The 25343-nt window shown below is 40.2% G+C and overlaps 1 long non-coding RNA gene across 5 annotated transcripts in view; it reads left to right on the top strand.

Moving 5' to 3' along the window:
* Positions 1-25343, top strand: part of LOC111928797 (uncharacterized) — a 92257-nt gene that overhangs the window by 3467 nt on the left and 63447 nt on the right. The window contains exons 3-6 of one of the 5 annotated variants that reach the window (XR_015286789.1): positions 15366-15559; positions 16365-16468; positions 18779-19035; positions 20019-23621. The exons of 2 other annotated variants lie outside the window; for them this stretch is intronic. This is a non-coding gene — a long non-coding RNA (uncharacterized LOC111928797). Of the gene's footprint in view, positions 1-15365; positions 15560-16364; positions 16469-18748; positions 19036-20018; positions 23622-25343 lie in introns of those variants that run through there. 2 more of the 5 variants (XR_015286787.1, XR_015286788.1) reach the window with 2 other exon arrangements.

Raw genomic sequence — 25343 nt, 5'->3', positions numbered from 1 at the left:
AGCAAGCCTGATAGAAACAAATTCTCACGCTGCAGGACAGAAACCACAATGCTGAGGCTTGTAAGCTGCAAATTGAGTCTGTAAGGCACAGCTGTGCAAGCCCAATGGCTTTATCTTTCAATAATACTGTGCACTGTTGCAAATGGTTCCCTGGGATTCAGATATGCTCTGATTGCCTTGCCCCATACCAGAGGGTTTTCCCATCAATCTGTCCACTGGCAGGCAGTTCCTCCTCTCCTGTCACTGCACAGCTAACATTTTCACACTTGGGAGAAATGTGCAGGAGACATGTGAAGCTGTTGCACTAATACCTGGCTTTAAGCCTTTTTACATCGTGTCTTGATGCTAGCCAGGCATCAAAAAATTCTCTTCAGCTCAGATTGGGAAAGGTGAAACTGAAAATAAAAGAACATAAAACATGCCCAAACCCTCCAAATTACACACTAGATCCAAGTTGCAAATTATAGGAGAAGGAATGAAAGGAAACTGCCCTTGATATAAATTCACTGATCTACAAAGTATCTCTCTGTGTACTCAGGGGAGTTCCTTTAGCGTTTCCCCATGAGAGATTGTGTCCTCCCACATGCCCTACATCTCAGACACTTTATGCAGAGAGGTCCTAGAAGACAGTCTCAGCTATTACACCTGATGACTTGCAGCCCTCCAGGGGTTCCCTTAAGTCACCCCATTTTCCCTCCAAAAATGCATTTTCCTTTGAGTTATTCAGGGACTGTATTTTTAGCTTCTGCTGGGAAAAGGACTCTCGCTTTTTGAAGATGCAGGTGCTACTTTTGCAGACTGGATGACGATTCCTGTGCTGGACTGGCCTGGGGTCATTCCTTAACTCTGAGAGTTATTTTCATCTCCCTCACTCCCACAGTGAGCCAATTTGTATGCTTCAGTGTGAAGTGTCTCCATCCACTAACCCCGTCTTTCTTCATGCACAAGCTGATGTAAAATGTATGTAGCTCATTTTTTTCTTTTGAGAGCAGATGCTTTGGGTGAAAAAATAGGTTTGGAGTGATTGATTCTTCAAATCAATCTTTGATATTCTAACACACAGAATTGAGCTACGTAGGTTTCTTTGTCCTTGCAAACCACACTGCGAGGCAGGAAAGTGCTATTCTCTGTATTAATCCTAGCAACCCAGAGCACAAAGAGGCTGAGAAGAGATTCCTCCAAGTATTTCAACAATCAGTATTGTTTAAGTGCCCCTCTATGGCTGAATCTGTGTGCAGGCCACAAGTCTCCTACTGAATACACCAAGTGCCCAAACAGTCTTTGCATCTTAAGTCCTGTGTGTTTCCAGAGCAGTCCTCATCCCACGCGGGCACAGCAAATGAAGCAGCTGTCTTTGCCTTCTAGACATTTATCTGCCTGTGTTTTAAAAGTCCAAGAAGAGATTGATGGGATTGGAGAAGCTTATGTTCAAAAGTTATTGATTAGCAGACAGCAGCCCAATACCTAGCCTGTGTGTTGGGGATGTGGGGAGATGAAGGTTGGATGCCCAGCTCTGCTTAAAACATTCAAAACTTTTCGGCATTTCAAGCAGAAGAAGAGCGAGCCTTGCAACTCAGGTATTTTATGGTGGGAATAACTCTCTCACAACTTTAATCTCTTTCAAAAAATTTGAGCTTATGTTGGAGCATGGATGGGTGCTTTGGGAGGAGGTGGAAAATCCCATATGAACTGCTGTGTTTGCCATCTTATGGTCCCAGGACTTTGATGTCTGGATAACAGTAGTGTGACATGTGCTAACGTCTGAGTCACTTAATCCATTTCATTGGAGTATACATCTATCTCACTCTTAAAATCTTGGGGTGTGGTACTGTTTCCCATTCTCATGCTGAAAAGAGTTGTTTGCAAGCTATCAAGGATCTGCTGGTTAAAAGCTATAAACTGTAATTTCATAACCCTTTATTGTCTTGAAGTGTGTATCTAAGGAAGCATTTCAGTAGTCTGAAGTAGTATTGACTCGTTCTCTAATGGATCTACAGCAAACACTACTCCTCTGTGGAGGGCAATCTAAGGACTGTGGCCCAAAAAACAAGTCATAGCTGAAATGTAATCATCACCAGCAAGAGAATGAGTTTATGACAGGAATTACTACTGGGAGAAAAAAATGTTTAGGACAGAACAAATACTTCCTGAAGGATGAATGCATGGCTTTGTGCTTATGATTGAGAAAGTTCAGGTTAAGTTTGCTGAGGGGGATATTTCTGCAAAATCTCTCTTGATGAAAGTCAGGTCCTTAATTTAAAAGGCTGTCATACTGTCTGCAATCTATTTATCAAAGTAGGATGGAAGACAGTTCTCTTCAAATTTATAGCCTCGTCAGCTTGTAAATGTAGAAGTAAACTGAAGTAGAAAGTGTTGTGCTGTTTTAAAAACTGATTACTTTCTGGAAAAGACCTCTGTCTCTGTTTGCTTGTCTCATTATTGTGACAGCATTTCTCTGATAGCTTGCTGCTGCCAATCCTTGTTAGACAGGCAAACACATAGGTGCTCTGTGGGAGCTGATATGTTGTCCTCTGGATGGACTTTGTCCTCTGTCTTCCCAATTTCCCTATGGTGGCCTACTGAAAACTGAGCACTGGGAAACTCTTGATTTCAAAGATGAGAGTCTTGTAATTATGGCTTCAATTTTCATCTGTCAGAGAAGCCCCATAGTCTTCATCTACCTCAAAGGTGTGAGATAGGGGTCCATGTGCACTAATATTTGGATGTTTAAATAATCCAAACTACTGGCTGAAATCCTCTCTAAAAGCACTGAACTGCCTTTGGAGAATGATATGACTGGTTCTATCACAGTGGCTGTAAAGTGACAGGCTCAGGTGTTTAAATTTAAGTGAAAGCAATGTTACCTATTTTACTCAAATCTTACTGGAAAGAGTTCTGCCTAGGCATAGAGGACCAGATGTTCAGGAGAGCTCAGCTCTCAGGCACTTAAATGAGGTCAGTTTTTCTCTTTTGTTTCTCTCCATGTAAGCTAGAAGGAGCTCAGCAGAGCTGCAAAGTGCAGTTTTGTGATTTCAGCTCAATGTCAAAAATACAACAATGACAAAAGGATCTGAATATCTCCGGAAATTGCAGCATTTTAGCACCATTGATGTCATGTAAGGGAAAGAGTTGAAATGCATCAACAGAAAGTTCACAGCATTCAGAGGTCTTTTACTTCATTATTTTGCAGTGATAAGAGAATATTTAAGCGTTTATAAATTGTACTCTTGATGTTTTTAATCTCTTATGGGCTGCAGGGCTCATATGCAGGGACAGTTCCAGAATATTTTGTGCCTCTTTATCTTCCATTTCTCACAGCCAAGATTAGCAGACAGTGCTCAAAACTCCTGTCTGTCTGTGGTCCTTCTCTCTGTCCTATTCAAAAAACAAATGCTGAACTGGACCTTTCAGAGTATGAGAACAACCACTGTGACAAAGGGGATAAAAGAAAGTGCTCAATGTAGTGCCCATGCCAGATCAACAGGTGAGCTACTTTCTGGAAAACAAGCTAAGTGGGATGAACTGTAGTTACAAATAAATTATTGCTGGTGCATTTGTGGAAAGTTTGGAAGCATCTCATAGCACCTGCTTTTCATTAAGCTGCTCTCTGAATGTTTGACACATGGCCTGACTTACACAAGCACATTGCGTGTTCTTTTTTTTAAAGCAAACAAGCAAGCAAGCCTATTTTGTTCTATACAGGAAACAAAATCTGCATCAATACAGTAGAAGTAAAAAAGCAAGGAATGCAAAGTGCATCCAGCCTTTACCCCCAGGCAGCCACCTTTCAAAAGAGATTGGATTCTTACACACACTGGAGTTTGGAGGATTTTTCATCTCTAAGCTGGGTTGTCAGGCTTGTGAATCCCACCAAACCTCACCAGAGATGAACCATGTTTATAGCAACCTCTTCCTTCACACATGCCAATGGCCTCAGCAAAAAGCTGCTGCATGAAAAAATAGGCTACAGGATTTGTGGCACATAGGAGAAGTGTGTCCCTCTGTCCTGCTGCTGGGGGCAAGCAGCCAGTGAAGAGGGAGAGGACTTGAAATTTGGAGTGAACATCTCTTCTAGTCAGCATGGGAAGGGCTGGCAAAACCTGTCACTCGGAACCAGTTTTCCACAAGATCTTTGGCTCCTTGGAAACATTGCATTTAGGAGAAGCTGAAGCCAAAAAGGGCTTTGGCCAGAAGAGGGAGATGCTATTTCTTTTCCCCCCACACACCATCAGCAACTAGATGTGCTGAACTTGCTGTATGCAAGGCCACAGTGCAGCAATAACTGTTTTCCTACCTACATAACAAGTTAGAAGCTTTAAAAAGAGGAAATGGATGTTTGGATTTTTGGATGCTGGGTATAGCACAAGGTCTTGGTTCTAGCTTTTTCAAGTAGAAGAAAATAAATATTTGCTCCCATAAAAAGCAATGTACACTACATATAATTCCTTTGCATCAGTGGATAGATAAATTGTATCAACCTGATACAATGAATTTCCAGTTTGGGGGACTGTCTATTTAGGTGATTTAGCTAATCATCTTAAGTGATTTTTCACATCAGTAGTTTGGGGGTTTCCACAAGGTATTTCTATTTGATTTTGTGTTGTTTCCTTGAGTATTAATAAAAATTGATTTAGGCAATAAACTTTGTGGTGGCAACCCAATAAATAAGAGAGACCTTGTGAACTGGTATTGAAATAGGAGACTTATTGTGAATTGCTTGAGCAACAACTTTCCCCTTCAGGTGCCAAACCATCAACAAAAAGCACTAATTTATGTGCAACAGCCGTACTGCTGTATGTAAGGTAAGGACAGGCTGTTTTTTCCTTCCAAAAAATTCAATGAGAAACTGCTCTGGCACAAGCCTGTCATTCAGCTGCACGTCAGCCGTTTCTGAATTTATGTCAGAGAAGTGAGTGCTGGGAAACTGAGGTGCTACACTTTTCCTCCCCTTCTGTTTTAGAGAAAGGGGTGATGAAAGGGGGAAAGTGCACCAAGACAGGGTATGGACAAAAGAGCTGCAGCACCACAAAAATAGTGTTGAAATTATAATGGTACTGTGTACTTCCTTTGATCTAGAACTCCTGAATTCCTCCAAATCACACCTAAAAGGAAAAAAAATTGAAATGCAGGTAAACAAATAGACAGTGATGTTTTCATCTGAAATGCTGACTCTTCCCAAGGAGTCTGTTTCATTAAATACTGCATTAAAGTGTTAGCTTAGTCCAGATGACAGGTCTTTGCTAGGAAGGTTGAAGCAAAAGGTTTGGCCATGTTGCAAGGAGTCTGGAATCAGTACAGGACTGTCTTACAGAAGAGTGGATAGGTCCAAGCAAGAGATAAATTTGGATGGTGTGGCCCATCCTGCTTTCTCATTCTCAGATGGTGTGTTGTTATCTAGTCAAGGAGAATTCTGGTGAGGATTTCTAGTGAGATTATCAGTGACATTTAGCAAATATTTACAGCTGCTTTTGAAGACAAGAAAGGACAAAGAGGCATTTTTTTTTTTTTAATAAAGTGAGGGATTGAAGCCACGTTTTTTATTCCAAATGGCAAATCTTTGTATATTGTTCATGCCTGATGTGTGGAGTTCACCTTTCTTCAGCATTTTTATGCTTCATAATTATTTTCTCCCATGGAAAAGGATTGATTATTTATAAGATTAAGTCAAAAAGGTGTTTTTCCTGTTTGTCCTGGATTCTGCTGAGATAATTTTTCCCCTGATAGCTGGTACAGTGCTGTGTTTGGCATTTAGTGTGAGAATAACATTGATGATGCACTGATGTTTTGGTTGTTGCTCAGTAGTAGGTTGTTGCTTACTCCAAACAAGGGCTTTTCAGTTTCCCATGCTCTGCCAGTGAGCAGGTGTTCAAGAATTTGGGAGGGAAAACAGCCAGGAGAGCTGACCCAAACTGACCATAGGGATATTCCCCAGTCTAATACACCATGCTCAGTGTATAAACTGGAGCAGTTGGCCAGCAGTGTCCACCTCACTGTTTGGGGTCAAGCTATCCTGGATGTCCTGGATTGGTCAGCAGGTGGTGAGCATCTGTATTGTGCATCACTTTTGTTTCTTGAGCTTTATTTCTCTCTCTCTCTTTTAGCTGTCTCCAACACTATTATTATTATTATTATTATTATTATTATTATTATTATTATTATTATTATTATTATCATCATCATCATCATCATCATCATCATCATCATCATCATCATCTTCATTTCAATTACCAAACAATTCTTGTCTCAACCCATGTGTTTTACCTTTTTTCTTTTTTTTTTCCTCCACATGCCACCAGAGTGGGGGAAGACAAGCAAGTGGATGTGTGGTATTTAGCTGTTGGTTGTGATCAAACCATGGCACTGCTGAAACTCTGATAGCAGGAATAATGCCTAGTTTTCTAATGATCCTAGATGTGACAAAATTGAAAGTTAGTGCTGTTCTTTGAGGGAGCTGGTATATTGCATCAAAAGTCCTGCAGGGTTCTTTGAAAATCCATGCCAAAATTCCTTCAAAGAGTACTTACATGGTGTGTACATCAGTGGTTTGCACCCATGAATGAGATCACCAATTCTGACACTAGTTAAAACATTAAAAATAGCTCTGTTATCAGGAGAGATGTGTTTTCATATTCAAGAACAGTTTAAACTTTTCACATTTGCTTTAAAATTCTTAAGACCACTCTCTTAACGCTCTGTGACATATCTGTGAAGTGCTACCCAGCTTTTTTGGGAGTCTAGTCCTGTTCAGGATGACTTACCAAATTACAGGTTTCTATGATGCATAATAGAAAATATCAGTTTTGAGGTAGGGTTATAGGTCTGGAAGAACAGCATTGCTGTTTGTAAATGCTGTTTGCATCATGACTGTGTAAAAACACAGCTCCTAAGAGGAAGCCATCCCTTTGGATGAAGGAGCACAGAGAAGAACCTGTGCCTAGCTCTGGACATCAGCTGGACATCTTAGAGCAGACTCAGTGCTGGAAAGAGTAAGACAGGAGAAAGAACTCTGAAGTAAGTGGGAGATCAGGAGATGTTTGTAGCCATACAGTATCTGAACAGAGGAGGAAGAGCTTACCCCAGTGCTAGACATAATTTCCAGCCATCTCAACCAACCTCTGATTACAAAGAGACTGGGAATCTGTGATCTGAGGCTTACATCACCTTAATGTAACAAGCCTAGTGGAAAGTCTACAGCCATGGATATGGCCTGTGGTGCTGGATGTTAGAGAATATTTAAAGCCATAAATATTTCATTTGAGTCAGAATCCACAATGGAGTAGCCTGGACAAGGGAGCATTTCTAAAATAAAAAGAGAAGACATAAGGTAAAGATGAAAAGGAAAAAATAAAAAAGTATTTTTAAAAATAAGGTAAAGGGAGTGAGTCAATCTGTGTAATGATGAAAGCACAAAGGACTTCAGAGCTTTGTGGGCTTGGCTTGAGAAGCAGAGGAACAGCAGGATTTAAGGATGTCAGAGCCTAGCAAAGGCTTTACATCCATTTTTACTTGGGAGAGATTTTTCTGTTTTCTGGCATGGAAAAGAGGTGACGGTAAGTTAATACACAAGTTTAGCAACACTGACTTGGTAGGACTTGTAATGGTTTGGGGGGACAGGCAGCAGGGAAAGCTTGGGGAAGCTCTGCAATTAGGAGGGCCTTGTATGTGAAGATTCTGGTCTAGTGGTGACCCTGCTCCATCTTCAGTTGCTCCCCTCATATCAAATAAAACAGGGTTAAATCATGAAACACCCAGTAATAAAAAGCTTTTTGTCCTCCTTATCTTGAATCCTGGAAGTGGCAGTCAGCTTTTGGGAAACTGGTAAGGAAGAACCACTCTGGTTTTGGGCTGCTTCTCAATGTATTGCCGAGTGTCTAGAGATTTGCATATGGCTTACAGTAAAATAATTATTTTTAAAAATTTAGATCTGGTGTAGTTTTGCATCTCTTTGAGGCTGTTTTTGTTGTGGTGGCTGGTCACAAATCAAATTCCTGCCATCTGAGAAGGGATGTCTTCCCCACATGGTTTTTATCTGCAGAGGATATTGGTCTCTGACAGTGAGGGGAGCACAGGTGAATGTGCTTAGGATATGCAGCAGCCAACTGTGTCAGTCTGAATGTGAGGCACTGAGAAGCATTGGTGGGAGACAGCCTGTGCTCTTGGTGCTGGATTTCCAGAGGTTTTGCTTTTAGTAAGGAGAGGATGAAACGTGAAGCTGAATTTCAATCTTTTATCAGAGTGGAGAACATGTAATTAATCTTTGCATGGCAACCAGCCCTATCCATCTGCAGTCTTGTATGGGCAGAGCATATCTTCCTTTATAGTATGAAAATGTTACCCATTTGTACTTACGGGAAAAGAGTGAGAAACATGCAGACCCTGTGAAGAATACCAGTAAAGCCTTGCCATTTGGTAAACTGGAGAGTCAAAGTTCTGCCTGTCTCCTTCTGGACAGTCCCAGCTGTTAATTAATTAATTAATAAAAATTAATTAAGAAAAATAATTAAGAAAAATTAATTAAGAAAAAATTATCTCAGCAGAATTCAGAACTTCCCCCCTGCTTTTCCCTCCTCTCTCCCAGTGCAGGCCTGACAGGGGAAGATTTCAGCTTGGGCAGTCTCTTAGACTTTTGTGCTTCTTCACAGTAATTGCATCAGTGAACATCCTGCCAGCCCTCATGTTTAAGTTCAGGGTGTGAGGGAAAGTGTCTTCCTAGTCAGCAATATCACTAGATGAAAGGGATTTTGAGGATGTCAGTTTGCACAAAGTATTTTCTAGGAGAAAATTAGGAAAGGTTCTGTTTTGTGAAGTTCACCAAGCTCTTCCTGGCCATTTCAAAAGGAATTTTTTTAGTCCCCCCCTCCCACCCCAAGCCCTTTTAGAATTGTCTTCACCCCTTAAAGAGTATTTCTAAACATTTTTTGTACTCCTAAATGGAAGCTAGAATTATTGTTTTCTTAAAACAGAATGGTTTTGTCACTGTTCTGTTCTCCAGAACTCCATTTGAAAGAAGCTCTGATGGGATTTTCCTATTTGGTGGGAGAGTTAAGTGTCAGCATTCCATTCTGAACTCCCTAACAAGTGTCTGCAAGAGGGCTGTGTCCCACTGTGGTTATCCTTCCTTGCTAAGACCAGATGCATCTTCTACAGGGAGAAAAAAAAGGCAATACTGTTTCCAAATATTCACTGTTTTCTTTCTTGAAAACAAGTGCAACTTGTTAAGTGGCCTTTGGAGTAAATACTGACACAGTTAAAATTTCTACAGTTTTCTTCCTACACTGTACATGTCTAAAACAATATTGCAATTTAATGACTAATCTTCTATGATATAATGTAGTTATTGGAGTAGTTATTATTTATTTGTTTTTGTTTGTTTACCTGTGACAACCCAGCCATAGACTTATATTTGAAAGATACTAAATGAACTCAGAGTATATTTTATGGGGTTTGTTATAATAATATAACTGCCATTTAAGAATACTTCACTCTTTTCTTGCAAATCCCTGAATAGAATTCAGGCCATCCAGTTGCATTGTGGAAAAAAACCCAAAAACAACCAACCATTAGATTGACCTCAACCTTTCTGAGCCCTGTCTCTTTAGGGTTTCAGGCTCTGATTTCATTGGGCAAAGTAAATGCTTGCTGTTAAATAATTAAAGGATTTTTTTGTTTTCCTTAAACCAGTAAGGAACATTAAGATTCAGACTCCTTTCTGGCAAGTTTTCCTCCTCTATATCCTGGCCTTCGCACAGGCACATTAATAGTTCAGCATATTTTCTGTGGGATTTTATTACTTTTATATGAATACATCTCTTTGCTAATTCTCTAATTGCAAATATTCTCAGCAACAAGTAATGCTGCAAATAGCACACCCTGAGCTGTACAGTCATGCTGTCTTCTGTCTCCAGGAGCTGCTGTGTATGACTGCAAATGCATCCTTTTCATCACTTTTGGGTCTCATAGTAAGCACTTCAATAGTCCATGCTCAGGAGAGGATGGGAATATTTTTGGGCTGCTTAGCAGCAGGAATCTTATCTTTCCTGAGAAGCTGAGCGATCTAGGAGATCTGAGTGCTCTGTTTAGGTAGATAAGTTGAAGCTTAGCTGTTTCTCTCTTCCACCTCACCACCAATATTTGTCTCCACTTAAAGGTGTGAGCCAAACTGAATATGCGAGGGTGCGCAGAAATATTTCATCAGCAGTATTTGGATCAAAACTATGTGGGAGAGTTTAGCAGAGTACCAGATGTATGAAATTATTCCTCTGCTATAATGTTTTCTTGATTAGAATTTCTATCATATTACAAGAACAAAACCAAAAAACAAAAAGACATACACTTTAAAAATGCCAGAAACTTTAAAAAACACCCAAATTTATTTTAAAGGCATGCAATTAAAAGGCTTGAAGCTCCTCTCCTAAAGAGGAAAATATGTGTTAAACTTAGCTGAAGTTTGGCAGTTTTCAAGGAAGCAAGGTGCACATTAAAATATAAAATATTTTCTGTCATTCCACTCTTGGGTTATGATGTACTGGCTAATCATGAATAACTTGTAGTTTCACTGGGGATGGTCTTTTTCTTTATTTGCATTCCTTAATTCCAAAAGAGATGCTTAAATGAGAAGTTCACACTGGAAAAACCTTGGCTGTTTAGCAGCAAAGGCCGGCAATATCCTGTTTCAAGTAGTCGTAGCTCCTGGAGACTGATTTCAGTTTGACTCTTGAGCATTTGGGATGCTGAACAATGGGGCTTCAGGTCACTTCTGCAAACATAACTCATGTTCATAGTTCTTGCTGGTTAGATTGTAAAAGCAGTCTGAAAGCTTTCATAGTTGACATTAATTAAATCTTAGGCTGGGAATTAGAAGTTTGGAGCTTTGCTCCTAAATTGCCACTGACTGGCTTTTACAGCTAGGCATTACCTACCCCTTTTTGGCCTTGTTTCATTTTCCAGGCTTTACCTAATGGCACTGTAGGGACTTCCAAGCTCCCTGTCCTTACACACGGTAAGGTGCACAGCATGGTCCATTTTCAGCTGTTCCTCTGGATTATACAGTAGTGTAATGCTCCTTATGAAAGCAATGGGATGGAATAATAACATTGTTGGCTTGTGGAGCTCATGGACATGCTTCATTTTTTGCAAGATAACTCCTCCAACATGCATGTCTCATGCTTTCTTTCAATCACCTCTTTCAATACAACTTTAGAAGAGGTTACATGACCAGTAGTCAAGTTTTTCTGGGTATGTGTGGGCAGTGAAGACATGCTGCTGTAAGATAATACTTATTTTTGAGATAATAATATTGGAATTCATCAAAAGTCTGTTCTAGCTTTGGACTAAGTTGGTGTATTGATTCTAACTATTATAGCCAAGTATAAATTCTGTGTGAAAAGTCCCTTTGTCAAAGATACATTTTGGGATTGCCTGTTGCAGAAAGTAAGGAAGCAAAACTGAGAAGTATACATTGCAATTATTCTTCATTAAATTATTCATTTTCAATACTGAAATACTTTGTGTTTTGCTTGCATACTTTGCTTTAACACTAAAAAAACTATATAAAAGTGACATATAACAACAACCATAGGTTAATCTCATTTCTTTTCAGCTGACTATAAAAACAAAATATGACTGATGGTTTACTCAAAGTATGTGTGGAGTTGTGTACAGGGTTATTTAGTTGTGTTTCCCAGGAAAATCAAAATCAATTGTTTTCTCATCTTTTATTATATTTTTTTTCTTATTTGATTAGTCAGATGACTTTGCTGTCTGAGTTTAAAATATTTATTACTGAAAATAGAATATAAAAGGAAGGAAGTAGTAGAAGATAAGGAAGAAAGTGGTGTTTGTTGCTAGTTGCATTTTGCACATATGTATATATAACGGGCCTTTTAGCATAGTTATCTAATGATGAAGATCTTCAGGGAGTTTGTGCCTGTATGTTAAGAAATATGTCTGGACAGCATACTGACTGTGCTTGTCATGCAGCTGAGCATCCATGTTGTGACATGTGTTTAAAACATATTCAAATATGCAGAGCATACAAAACTTTGATCTTAATACATGGTTGTTTCTTTAAGAAAGTTGCCACATCCATCTACCATTGCAAACCAGACTGTTGTACAAAGGTTAGTGGAGCAGGAGGGAAAGAGAGGAGACATTGAAGAGGAAAGTCATAATAATACCATAAATGAGAAACGTGGGCAGTGCAAAGAGAACCTGTAACAGTGTTGATATTGAATGAACATTGAAAAAAATATTTCCCCCAAGCTAAAATAAGTTAAAAGTTTCAGAATTGTTTGGTGAAGAATTAGGTAAAAATCCAGTAAGAAATCATGAAAATACATGGATGTATTAATTGTTTTGCTATATAATTATATATATATTGTTTTGCTATAAAATCTTGGAAAACTGAATTGCATAAGGGGCTGAAAAAAGAGGCTTCTATATTAATCTAAAATGTTTGGATAGCTTATGCTTTTAAATTCCAAAGTAAGAGACAGTCCTTCTTGGTCTCACAGCTGTAATGAAGTAAGGTTTTGGCTGTTCTATCTTGTTATTCACTGCACCTCCCCATTTGCAAGTGTATAAATATCCCTTATCCCTGCTTTCCTCCCATTCATGTTTAAATAATGTGTGTCATGAGTATCTAGTTCTGCCTTTGGGAAACTTCTTAATAATTTCTTTGCTCTGAAATTGAGTCCACATTTTAGTTCCCTTGCTTCCATCCCACCTTGGCTCCCATGGCATGCCCTTGCCTATATTTTTCCATCATACTGGTCCAGGTTATGTTGCCCAAACTTGACAGTATTTTATCACACACACTGTCCTGCTGACTCAAAAAGATTTGATTTGCTGTGGTGGCCCTTGGGCTTTGAAGAACAATATTGTATTTCTTTTCCATACCTACCCTGGGTTTTTTTTAAAAGGAGGAAAAGAAAACTGATCTACTAGCACTGCAGGATCTCTACGTATTTGGGGAGTAAAACAGGGCCACCACTTCCTCAGGAGCTTTTTATTTTTTCTCAGCTTTTTTTTCTGTCTTCGCTCTTTTCCCAATAGTCTGCTTTGGTTTTTTAATAGGTCTTTGGCATTCAGCTTATGCCTCTCTCCCATGAGTTTCATGCATGTTATTTGAGGACTGACTTCCAAGTCCCAGAACTTCATAACAGCTTAGTTGTCAGTAACACAAATTACATTCCTCTAAAAAAAAAAATATTGATGGCACCCAGAAACAGAAGTTTCATTTTGTGGCTGTTTTCAGGTAATTACTTAATAATTTCTTTCTTTCTGAGATTGGCTTAGGGATTTTTGAACTGCCAGAATGTGGTGATGTTTTCAAAAATACATAAAGCATCTAGGCAAAGTAGCAATGTGGGGCAGTCCATACTGGGTGAAGAAGAATGGAGATTCCTTTAAACCCAGTGTTAAATGCTGTGCAGTTCAGAGTATAAACAGAAAGAGAAGGTGGATTGAAGGGAAACTTGGAGTGGAGATACACACCACTCTAAAGCCAGAAAATTAGTGCTTTATTTCTGTTACTTCACTGTTGTAAACGCTTCAGGAGGAGGAAATGACTGGAAAGATTCCTGCCCCCATAAGCAGCAGTGCTGCAGACCCAGAGAGGTCCTCAGGTCTGTTCTCTGCTTTTCTACAGGCACAGAGCACTTTACAGATGCTCTTACAGCAGCTCTCATGAGGCAGCTAATGCTGGTTTGCCTTAGGTGAAGTGGGAGTCTGTATCCAACCAGATAATGCATGTGGTGCAGAGGCAGCAGCACAGATGGAATTGGACTTGCTTGTGCTTCTCAAGAGCAATAACCTACTCCCATTTTCCTCCCAAATGACTCTTGGTCTGTGGTCTCCAGGCCCAGAATTAGAAAGGTGTGATCCCTGGCATGCATGGAGCTCTGGTGCAGGGTGGACAATTATTCTGTTGTGTGTCCATACATGGAATGTCTGCCAAGTTCTCTGCATTCATTGACTTTCTGACTGAGCTGGCCACATTTCAGATGCCGGTAGGAAACTGGCATGTAGGAAATGAAATAGTGTTCCTTGGTCAGTATAAGAGCTTAAGGACCTGGTTTCAGTCTCATTTTACAGAAAGCAGCTGAATTCCTCAAAGCAGCCATCCTAGACAAGACAGGAGGCAAAATGAGGAAGAAAGATAGAAGAAGGCTTCAAGTAAGAAGCAAAAACTTGATGGTACATATTAGATACATGCCTTCTCCTCCCTCCCCTTCTACTCAATAACATAAGGTGCTGCTTACAGCCAAAAAGAACTGTAGTCCCTAATTCACTTTATGAAGATATGGCCCTTTGGTATTCATAAATTACACCCAAGCAAGGCTTTATAAGGGATGTTTTCCATCAGTTTTTAATAAAATCTGAGACCATAAATGTGCAAACCATAGCAAAATTTTTTGCCAGCTGTCAGTGCTATAGACAACACAGCAGGTAGAAATGTAGCTCAGCAGTTCCATCCTGGATCCTCTCTCTAGCTGGAAGAGAGAGGATTTTGCTTCATAAATGTGTGGACAAACTCCAGATTCTCCTAGGAAAAATGAAATGTAATAGTAGAAAAGCTTTCTTGCTCACAGCCTAAGGCACCTCAGACTGTGTTTTTTTCTATGTACCTGGGCTATGTACAGCTAAACACCTCCAGGTTTTCTGAAAGTCCTTTCTTTTTTCCCATATACTAATAATGTCCAGCAAAGCCTTTCATCCCTCTTTCTGAAATTTCTCACTTAATTCACTTGTGCCTTTTCTGTCCTTCCTCTTGGCTGTCCTGAAGCTGAACTGTGGTTGTCACCCTTGCCGATTCCAGTGAGGCTTCCTGGAAGCTGAACAACATTCATATGGTTTCTAGTTAACTGTACTTTTTTGATATGCTCAACTGAATTAGAAGTCATATTAAAAAATAAAAGTCATTCGTGAAACTGGGAATTAGAGCCTTTTAAAATGTTAAATCCCTGTTCAGAAAGGGATGGAGTAAATATAATTTCATAACCAAAACCCAAAGGCTTAATTTTTTCCACCATTTTTTTAAGGCTGTTCTGCTTCCTTACAAGAGAGGTGATATTTCTTTTCCACAAGAGAGGGTGTTTGTCTATGGCAGCGTTCAAGGATTTTAATGATCTTAACATTAGACAACATAATATGTGATGGGACCTATTATTTCTCTTGGGTCATCTGACAGAATTTTTGCTTCATTCTTTACACATTTAATCTTCTAATGATTTTGGCTGAGAATATCCCTTGCAGATGTGTTTAAGTCAGTGCTTGTGTGTGTTCTAGAAAGCACAGGAAAATGCCAGAATTTACTTAATTGAGCTATCATTGCTATTATTTTCTCCTTTTGGTCCCTGAAACAGATGAAGCTTTTGGATGCTGGTGGTTGGTTTCTCCAGTGATGTCAGTGCAGCTTTTCAAGGTGGACAGGGTGGAGGATCATCATAAGGATGATGTCTCCCTCTGAGAAGCCTTGAGATGGTGCAGAATCTTGTGGTGCCGCAGAAAAGTTGTATCTGGATGGCATTTGAGGAATTTGCTTCGAAGTTATCCACAGGTGAATTGACTGAATTTTGCAGTACTTTGTTTTTCTCAAAGACTCTAGAAACTGGATTTTTATGTGAGACTGGAAGCTTTTACTTGAAAATATGCCATGGCATGTTTTTAACTGTTGCCCACTTCCTGTCTACTGATGGAAGGAATATGTGAAGGGGGAAGCATGAAAAAGAACATGGAGGCAGCTAAAACAAGCCAGCACCCCATTACTTTTTTATATTTAAAATCCTTGCTTTTTAAGCCTGCTGTGTATATTCTTGGAACTGGGCCCAAGGTCTGTGAGCTGGGTGTTGGCAGCACTGCAGCTGACATCCTGCTCCATGCATCATCCTGCATTCTCTCTGTGTTAATCTGACACACAAGTGTTTAAAGCTAAAGGGACCATTATCACCACCTGCAGACCACAAATGAAAGAACTTTGCTCAGTAGCTCCTGCACTACTTATTAACTGTGTAATGGAAGGGCTGTTAGGACAGGGGTGAAATACAGACCATGCCTCTGGGGCTGGTGTAGGGAAAGAGAGCAAATCCTCTGGATAGCCACTGGACTGTTGCCTGTATATATTCCTGCAAGCCAAATGTATGCATTGGAATGTATTTTGACTGGAAAGTGTTTTTCCTAGAGCTGCAAAATGACATATAAAATAGGATTGTATTGCATAAATGGAAACATTAGGAGGCTTAGAAAGTCGTTTGGCAAGCAGATGTGTGGAGTTCTGTTTTATAGATCTTGCCAATGTTATTAGGAAGCTGACATCTAATAAAACCTAATTCCATAACATTAAAATACTCACTTATTTGCTATAGAAAAAGCCTCACTTTGTGAGAGAAAAGGGTGGAGGGGAATGTTCCTGGTCACTAAGCAACGTGTTGCCACATTTCTACATTAGTGCAAATGAGACATTTACCAGGTGAGCATGGATGAAATATTGTGATTACAGGGGGAACTTTCAGCTTGAAGAAATAATCATATGCAGATAAAATACAAAAATAATGGCAATGAGAGCATTATTCATGCAATGGGGAAGGAAAGCTGGGACACATAAAACTCTTACAGGCTGCAAAGCTCTCTTAAGGGTTACAGTCAGGCAGCCACTCCTGTCTCTAATGCAGAGAGCAATGTTAGTTCTGGTCATGCATGGGGCAGGCTACATAACAAAAGTTGGCCACACAAAGCCTGAAGATTTTGCAGGTGGAAAAAAAAGAGAGAATTTACTTGCTTTATCAGTGGGAAAGTCCCTAGAGCAGGAGGTTTGGTTTGAAATCAAAGCAAATTGAACTGAAGGGTAATAAGTACTGTCAGGAGGTTGACCCAACATTTCTGAGAATGGGTGAGGTTGGAAGACACTCCACCTCTCTCAGCAGCCTGATCCAGTGCACAGTTACATCACAGGAAAAAAAGATGATCTTCTTCATGTTCAGGTGGAACTTCCTGTGTCTCAGTTTCTGCCCATTGCCTCTTGTCCTTTTGCATGTCACTGCTGAGAACAGCCTGGCTCCATCCTCTTGACTCCTCCCTTCAGATACCCACAGACATTGATGAGATCCCTTCTCAGTCATCTCTGTAAGACTGAACAAGCTCAGCTCTCTAAGCATGTCCTTATGAGAGAGATGCCCTTAATTAATATAAGAGGTCCCTTGATTGCCTTTGTCACTGTCCACTGGACTTGCTCCAGGAGTTCCATGTTTCCCTTGTCCTGAGGAGCCCAGGACTGGACAAACACTCCAGGTGAGATCTCACCAGGGATGAACAGAGAGGCAGGATCACCCTCCTCAGCCTGCTGCCAGTGCTCTTCCTAGTGCACCCCAGGAAACCATGGGCCTGCTTGGCCACCAGGGCACTGCTGGCTCATGGGTGCCTTGTTGTCCAGAAAGATTCTTCTAAGAAGATCCCTGAGCAGGCTAATGTTAGCTCTCCTGAAGTCCATGGCTGTAATCTTGGTGTGCTACTTCCTCCCGACCTGATACTGAACTCCCCAGGCCCACGGTCACTTCAGGCAAGGCCACCCCCAACCTTCACAGCTCCAACAAGGCCTTCCCTGTTTGTTAGTATGAGGTCAAGCAGCACCTTGTTATTTCCTGGCATAATTTTTATTTTAAAGCCACTACTATGAACTGAATATAAATATTTTTGTATTCATTTTCACTGAGAAGCACTGTTTTAATTTTACCAATGCTTTCCCATCCTCAAAGGTTGAGAGCACACTGCTTTGTAGGTGGAAATGTCCAAATCTCTGAGTCTGATTTAAAAAAACCATTCAAAAAGCCCATGTGGTTTGTCAATAATAAGCAACTCTGCAGTACAGTAGGAAGGATTTATTGTAGTCATGTAGATTATTTCTATAACTTTGGGGTTTGTGGCTCATTCTCTAATTGCTAAAGATAACACTCCACACAACAACATCATGCAGTTGTTATATGCTCCTTGTGTACTGTTTTGATGATTACATGGTGATAGCAGATTCTCAGTAGCAGTAAAATATCAATAATATTTATACTTATAAACATATCCTATACTTATAAACATAGCCCATGAAGAAAAATGAAGAATTTTCTTCTTTGTCTAGTTGCAAATGGTACAGTAGTTAGTAACTTAAACGGTATCTTCTAAATTAAATTCCTCTTGAGCGAAAACATTATTTACTGGCATTTAAATTTCATCATGCTGTTTTCATATAGTCTTTACTCAGTTTACATTTGTTTGCATTGGTGCCAAAAACACTTCTTCAGAGATCCACAGTTGGATGGCTGGCATAACTTTAGCTTGCAAAATTAGTATTTTTCTTCTCTCCTCAAACTACAAGTCTAATTTAAATTACTCTGCTGCGGATCCAGTGTTAACCAAATAGCACAGAAGCTCAGAGATGTATTTGTCTAATGTGCAAGAATGGGAGCCACAGCTCTGAGCATTTAAAACATTTTTGCTGGAAGTATCCATGTGATATTTTGTTGTGGCTTTATCTTTTCAGAAGCATGTCCTGTACATGTTTTGATTTTTTTTTTAAGGAAGATTAAACTATCCCTTTCCTGTTTCTGGTGAAAGTGTGGGCATGCCTGCAACCGCTCTCATACTCTGCCACATTCAGAGTGACAGGGTAGGGGGAAAGGGTTTTATTGCTTCCCTCTGTGTTCCACATCCCTGCATGTGTTCTCTGTATTGATGCAAAAACACCTTTCTCTGCACTGTGCAGTGATGTGATGTCTCCCTATTTCCCCTGGAGGCAGAGGACCCTACCAGATGTGGTGTGTGGCCCACCCTGTGAACCTTATGCTCAACCTTCTTGCCACAGTATCTGGACTGATATGCCAGGAAGGAGGGTGGCACTGACTGTGGTCAGTCCTGCAGTCCTGCTGGTCCCATCATCTCTGTGGCAGTGCCTGTCCTCTCCTCCTGTAACTCAGCTGCTTTATCTGCTAGCTGTCATCAGCCCAAACTGGCAAGGAGACCATCAGCAGTGAAAAGTCTTACTGCTACCAGGTATTGGCGTTTGCCTACAGCAGAAACACGTTTCTGAAGGAAGTTCAGTGAACTGTTCCAGGGAATGGCTGAATAAACAGTGACAGAAACAAGAACTGATATTAATTAATTAGCATTAAAGCAATTTGAGAGCCTGGATAGAAATCTTCTACCTTAATTTAGTATGAGAATGCACATTTATAAGGAGTTCCAGGTATCACTGAGCTCTTAAGATGGGGTAAAGTGCTGACAGAGGAGAGCTTCATAGTTAACATACTTAGCTGAAGAGGTGCCAGTTGATTGGTTTGATCTGTCACTGCCTAATTAGTTTTATATTTAAAATAGAAAATAAAATTCAAGTCTGCCTGTGAGGCAAAAATCCCAGTTCTACAAAGAGAACAGGTCAGAAATTGGACAGGTGGGGTAGAAACAGGGATGGTGCCTTAGCAGAGGGACTATAGAAACATGCTAGACACTGCAGAAAATGAAGCCAAGGAAGCTTCATGGATAATGAGAAAATTACCATTGTGTGGCAGTTCCTAACTGAGAAGCTTTGGGAGGGAGGCTGGCTGGAAGCACTGCAGAGGTGCATCCCCCATAAATGGATTATTCTATGTTGTCAATCATGTTGGGTTTGTGCTTTACCTGTGAAGCAGAAATACACTGCTGTGACCAGATTCAGGTCACTTGATGAGTGTAGAACAGGCTTAAAATACTCTGGCAGTTCCTGTGTCGAAAAGCATGTGAGCCATATAGAAAGTTAAGCTGTGTCAAGTAATTATGAGCATTGTTATTATGGTTTCAACAAAACAGATGGCTTACTCAAGATGCATTTTAAACACAGCATAAATCTTTCTTTCAAAATTGGGTTGCAAATGCTTGATAATCTGGTATTTAATCCAGTCAATTGTTAATTTAAGACTATTTTCAAGTCTAAGCATTCAGGAAATCTTTATGACAGAGATTGCTGGTGGAATCCTGACACTCCTATTTCTCATCTCTAGGCCCTGCAGATGATGGTAAATCTTTCTCAGAACTCCCTCTCCTGCAGCCTCTACCCAATAAGAGGTCCTTATTGCATGAACCCTGCTTTGGTGAAGAGGTCTGTTCTCTTCTTGAGTTTATTGGAGGATCAAGATTTAATTTCAGGAAATGTGTGTTTTTAATTTAATTTATAATATGGAAAGGGGCTACGTATGTTCTGTCTGCCTTTGAAAATCCTATTCAAATGATCTCCTGCTTGGGCAACCCTAAAAGCTCAGCATGTACAAACACAAATTCAGAACTTTTGAGAGGTTGAAAGCTGCTGCCCTGCTCTGTTAATCCTTTAATCACTGAGCACAGAACATCTGAGCACTGTTTCCCAGCCATTGATTTGAACTACACAGCAAAACTTGTAGATCCCCCTGAGATTTGTATCCATGGAACTGAAACCATCACCATCCTGGAGCAAATATATTCTGAATTATTAGTTTCACTTCTTTTTCTATGTGACCTGAGAAGAGTTGCACTTCTACATCTTCACTGAATATTTTCAAGATGTTCCCAGTTTCTAAGCACTGAGGGTGCTAATATTAATTAATACCTCTTAGCAGCACCTCTCTTTTCCATCTCTTTACAGCTGTTTTGGAAGTAATTCCTCTCCTGGTTTTATTGCATTGAAGTGTTTATCTTCAGTTCATTGTGCAGAAGTTGCTCTCTGTTCAATGTACTTCATTGTCTCTAGGTAACATTATTAGCCCAGGCTTTGATGTTACTATTTATGTCAAACTGGGGGAAGGCAGGAATTGAAACAGAAAGGTTTCCTTTCTTATCAAATTCCTTTTGATCAAATTGCTTTGGCTTAAATGCAGGTAGCAAGGATTGTCCATCTTACAGATTATATGACTATGGTCAGGAAAAAAACCATTCTCAGCTAAATTCTTGTTTTCCTCTCATTTATAGAATCACTGAAAAATAAAAAGCTACCAGTAGCATATCTACTTTTGTAGGTCCTTTTATATCTCTGCAAGAGATATTATTTCTGCTTCCTGCATCTGAGGACAGGCTGTAGGACAGGGAACCAGATGTTATAGGGCTCCTGTTCCTCATCTTCTTGTTAAACCCTTCATTTGTACTCTACTCTGGAAAAAGGAAATCAAATGAGAGGTCTAATACCTTCTGCTCAGACATTAAACTCTTCTTCCCAAAAGCAAAATTTTGCTTTTTGGTGGAGTAGACTGAAGGAGGAGGAGGAGGTGTGGGTGGGTGTCTCCTCCCTAAGTGTTCATGGTGCAAGAAAGCTGTCTGTCATTTCAGTCCATGCTATATGGAATTCTGTATTTTCCCGACTTATATGATCCTTCCAGCTTTCTCACTTGTGGGTCCCCAGTTCAGAGTCAGGTCCTGCCTGTCTCTAGGTGGCCCAATAAAGGGACAACAGCTTTCTTCTAGAATATAGATAATGGAGGGGTTGCCTCTACTCTACATCCCCAAGGATGTGCTGACACTTATTCCTCTGGAAAACTGCTCAAGAATAAATTTAGGAATTTAATTTTGTGTTTAGAAAGTCCATTACCCCTTAAAGTAGCCGTAAAATGCTGACTTTTGCAAGTGGTACAATTTTGCAGCAGGGATTTCACTACTGAGTTGCTGCCTTGGTCATGGGTGATTTCAGTTCCAGTGACAAGTGTGCAAAGCCTTTCTTTTGGGGAAGGGTTACCATGGTATAGAGTTAGAGAAGTTCTCATAGCACTTTGAAAAAATAAAAATGTCTGCACCTGCTTGCAATGTGCTGTCAGCATCTTAGACAATAACATGTTCTGCCCTTTATTTTCTCAGGCAGTGCTTGGTAACTTGTGAGGGATAAGATACCCTAAGGAAAAGTACTTTTATTTTTTTGGATCACTCTCATGACTGCTTATTTAAGGAAGGCTTTATGGCACCTATGACTTGACAAGTCTGGTCATATTTGAGGAGTGCTATTCAGTAGAAGTAAGGACCAGTGACTCTATTCAGCTCTTAGCACAGAGCCTCTGAGTCAAAGATCTTCATCCTAAGGACAAGTAGTGTGAGCTCCACATGGCTTTCACAGTGAGCTGGCTTTATTTTGCTTCAACAATCCCCAGGTTTTAAATTGTGACTTGAAAGAGAGTCTTAACGTGTTTAGACTACTCACCTTCATGTCCTGAAGTATCATATCAGCTGTGTCATGTGTGTGCTATTCATTCAGATTTTATGTATTCTGTCCATCCACTGGAAATTTGTTGTGGATATGCAATAATATACTTCAGTCTTGGCACACAAATTGTATGTTCAGTTCCTCTTATATAGCAGCGTGGGCTTTACAACATAGGAAGTTTATCTGCATTAAAATTTTGTTCCTCTGTGACAGTGCATCTCTGAAACAAGGGCGTTAAATACTTTTCCTTCATTCTGAGGCACTTTGGTGAAGGTTTCTTAAGGGAAACTGAGTAAAACAAAGGAATTCAAAACAAATAATGTACTGTTCTATGTAGCTGCAAATTATAATCTCTCTCCTGGCTAGGTGGTAGGCAATAGATATGTATTCCCGTGGGTAACATGTTTCTCCTACTGTTGGGAACAGCAACAGCCTTGCCCAGCATGTTTCACTGGTGCTGTGAGCACCAAACTTTTGTTCAGCTTGGCAGCTGATAAGCACCTTGTCAGTTTATTTTATTTTGGCACTGATTAAAGTTATTCACCACTTACAGCCATAAAATTCCTCAAGTTATGCTTCCTTTTGCAGGATAGTTCATTTCTCTAAGTGGCAGAGGCTGGGCACAAGGAAAAGTGCCATTTAGGTTGGCAAGTATTCCTATGTTATTCCTATGGGGTCTCAGAAGGGAAAGCACAAGATGCTAATGAGATTTTATCCTGTCAGACACAACTGAATTTAACAGAGATTGTGGACTGTGAGGCCAGAAGGGTGCAGAACTGTGTGGAACTGCTGCATGAGAATCAGATGTGGTTGTGGTTTTATACCCTGCATGCGATCTGGACAGCCTGCATGAGGTTTGTACACAGTTTGACCCAAAATTGAAGGGAAGCAATTGTATGGGCAGGCTCTCCCACACAGGGGAGAAATGGTTATGTGGTCAAACACACCTTCCCTGAAGCAGCAGCAGTGTTAAAACACACAACTCAACACACAGCCAGCATATGCCCTCCCTCCTGCTGCCCAAGAAAATTAACTCACCTCTTGACAGGAGACTGGGAGAAGAGGTTTTCCCAGCCCTTGTCCACCTCCTTCAGAAAGAGTCAGCAGCTGGCCCTGGAGATGCAGTCCTGCAGAGATCAGCCCAAGTCCCAGCTGCTTGTCCTCCCATGGCCCAAAACCCTAAAGAAACTGCACAGTTTGAGAGGGGATCAGTGCAGCATTAATGACGACCATGAGCCCATGGAAACAGTCTGTCTCGCACTGGGTTTCATGGGACTTCTTTGGCCATGAAAAATATCTGCTCTTCCTGGTCTTTTTCCCAGCTGTAAGCCTTGTGCCACTGTTGTTTCTGGTTATGTAGTTTGTTTGAAAGGATGTACAAAGAGGAGCCCTGTCACATCTTCTCACTAATTCCCAAAAAAAATTAAAAAAAAAAAATTAAAAAAAATTTAAAAGGGACATAATTTCTTGTTTTCCTTTTATTTTTTGTAGTACTTGTGGTAAACATAGAAATTCCTCTTTCCTCCAGTCTCTCCAGAAGGAAGCTATTTCTTGAATAAGAGGAGTGTCTTGGTAATAGGGTGTAGAGGCAGATTTAAAATTATTGTCAAAAGGAGTTACTACTATGTTAACATAAAATTTTCTTTATGTTTGGCTTAGTAAATAAATTTCATGCTACATTGTAATGAGAATTACATTGAAAGATTTATAGTCACAGAACTGTCATTCACATCTCTGAAGACAGTATGACCCTAAAAGCTCCTACTGTGGCACGCACAAAATCATGTTTTGAGTGAAAAGCCAATGTATGGACTTGGGTAGTTGTTGGATGTTTTGCTCTGCATTATCATTGCTACACTGGCTAGCTTGTAGACTTGGGGAGGGGATGAGGTTTTGTTGTTTAGTACACTATAAAAAACATCAAAAGAGATGAAATGGTGAGCTCTCTTTTACTCTGCATACCACCTGGAAAATGAGATCTATTAATACTATCACAAGATACCATCTCTCTCCTGAACAGCAGTCAGAAGGAACAGCTGTGTGTTATTTCTGCCTCGGGTTGGAGCTCATTTCAAGAAGCTGAGATTGGCTCCATTTTCCAAGACTCTGCTATCTGGCTCATTTGTAACAGCCATTCTTCAGAGCTCTTGCATCTGTCAAACCTCATACAAATCCTCCCCTAGAGGAAGCAGATGTTAGAAAGTTATAATTTAGATGTTTGTTTTTTCCTCTTAGAATAATTCTGGACAGCAATCACTGTGGTCTGTTAAACATCATTAGCAAATGCAAATTGTTGATGAACTTGTATTAGTTAGCAAGTGATTTTTGTAACAACTTTTCACCTCAAGATTTAGAGCAAGGGGAATAAAAAGGTAATCTACTATTACAAACATTTAGAACTGACTAAGCTATAGATTCATGCACAGAGTTGAAGGATGGTGCCTAAGTTACAGTGCTATAAATGTGTTGCTGGAGTCATTAGGAGTGTAGACTAAATTGAGAAAACCAGAAGGTTCTGTCACCAGTGTTAGATGTGTGAGCACTTTCCAGAGAAGACCTTCCCTTCATTTTTCAGCTTGGCTTTTTGGCCTTCTGGTGCTTATTTTAGTGGTTGTCCTTTCCTGGGGGTGTTAGAGCAGATAAGAGCATCTCTGCCTGGCAGTCCGAGGGACGACTTGTTATTCCAGTGGTCTGCAAAGTTCCAGAAAGAGAGATGGGCATTTTATGTTGTGGCTTGGATTGGGGAGCACAGGCTCTGGCTCTGTGTGTGCGTTCTCAGGGTTTGTTCTGGATATGAACCGTGTCATGTTGGTTTGCTTTTAAAGGTCATGTGAAAAAAAATAGCAGGGAGCAGGGAGTGTGTTAATCCTGACCTGGCTGCTGCCCTTGGGGATTAAGCAGATGAACAAAGAGGTATTTGTTTCAGCTAGCTGGAGTTCAGCACTGCAGCAAGCAGGATGGATTCACTGCTGAGGCAGGTTAAGAGAGATGTGGCTTTTTTCATGCAATTGTCAGGTTTCCTCAAAAATCAAACCCTTAACAAGAAACATGAAATGCAGGAGATGCTGCACTGATTTGTCCTCTGGCAAATGGAGCACCTTGTTATGTACTTTTGTAAATAACTAGAAGATGATAAAACCCCCAAATGTGTTGAAGTAGCACATTCTGC

Source organism: Cyanistes caeruleus, chromosome 5 (assembly GCF_971803275.1).
Source record: "Cyanistes caeruleus chromosome 5, bCyaCae1.hap1.1, whole genome shotgun sequence".
NCBI classification, from domain to species: Eukaryota; Metazoa; Chordata; class Aves; order Passeriformes; family Paridae; genus Cyanistes; species Cyanistes caeruleus.
This window is presented reverse-complemented; position numbering and strand designations above follow the sequence as displayed.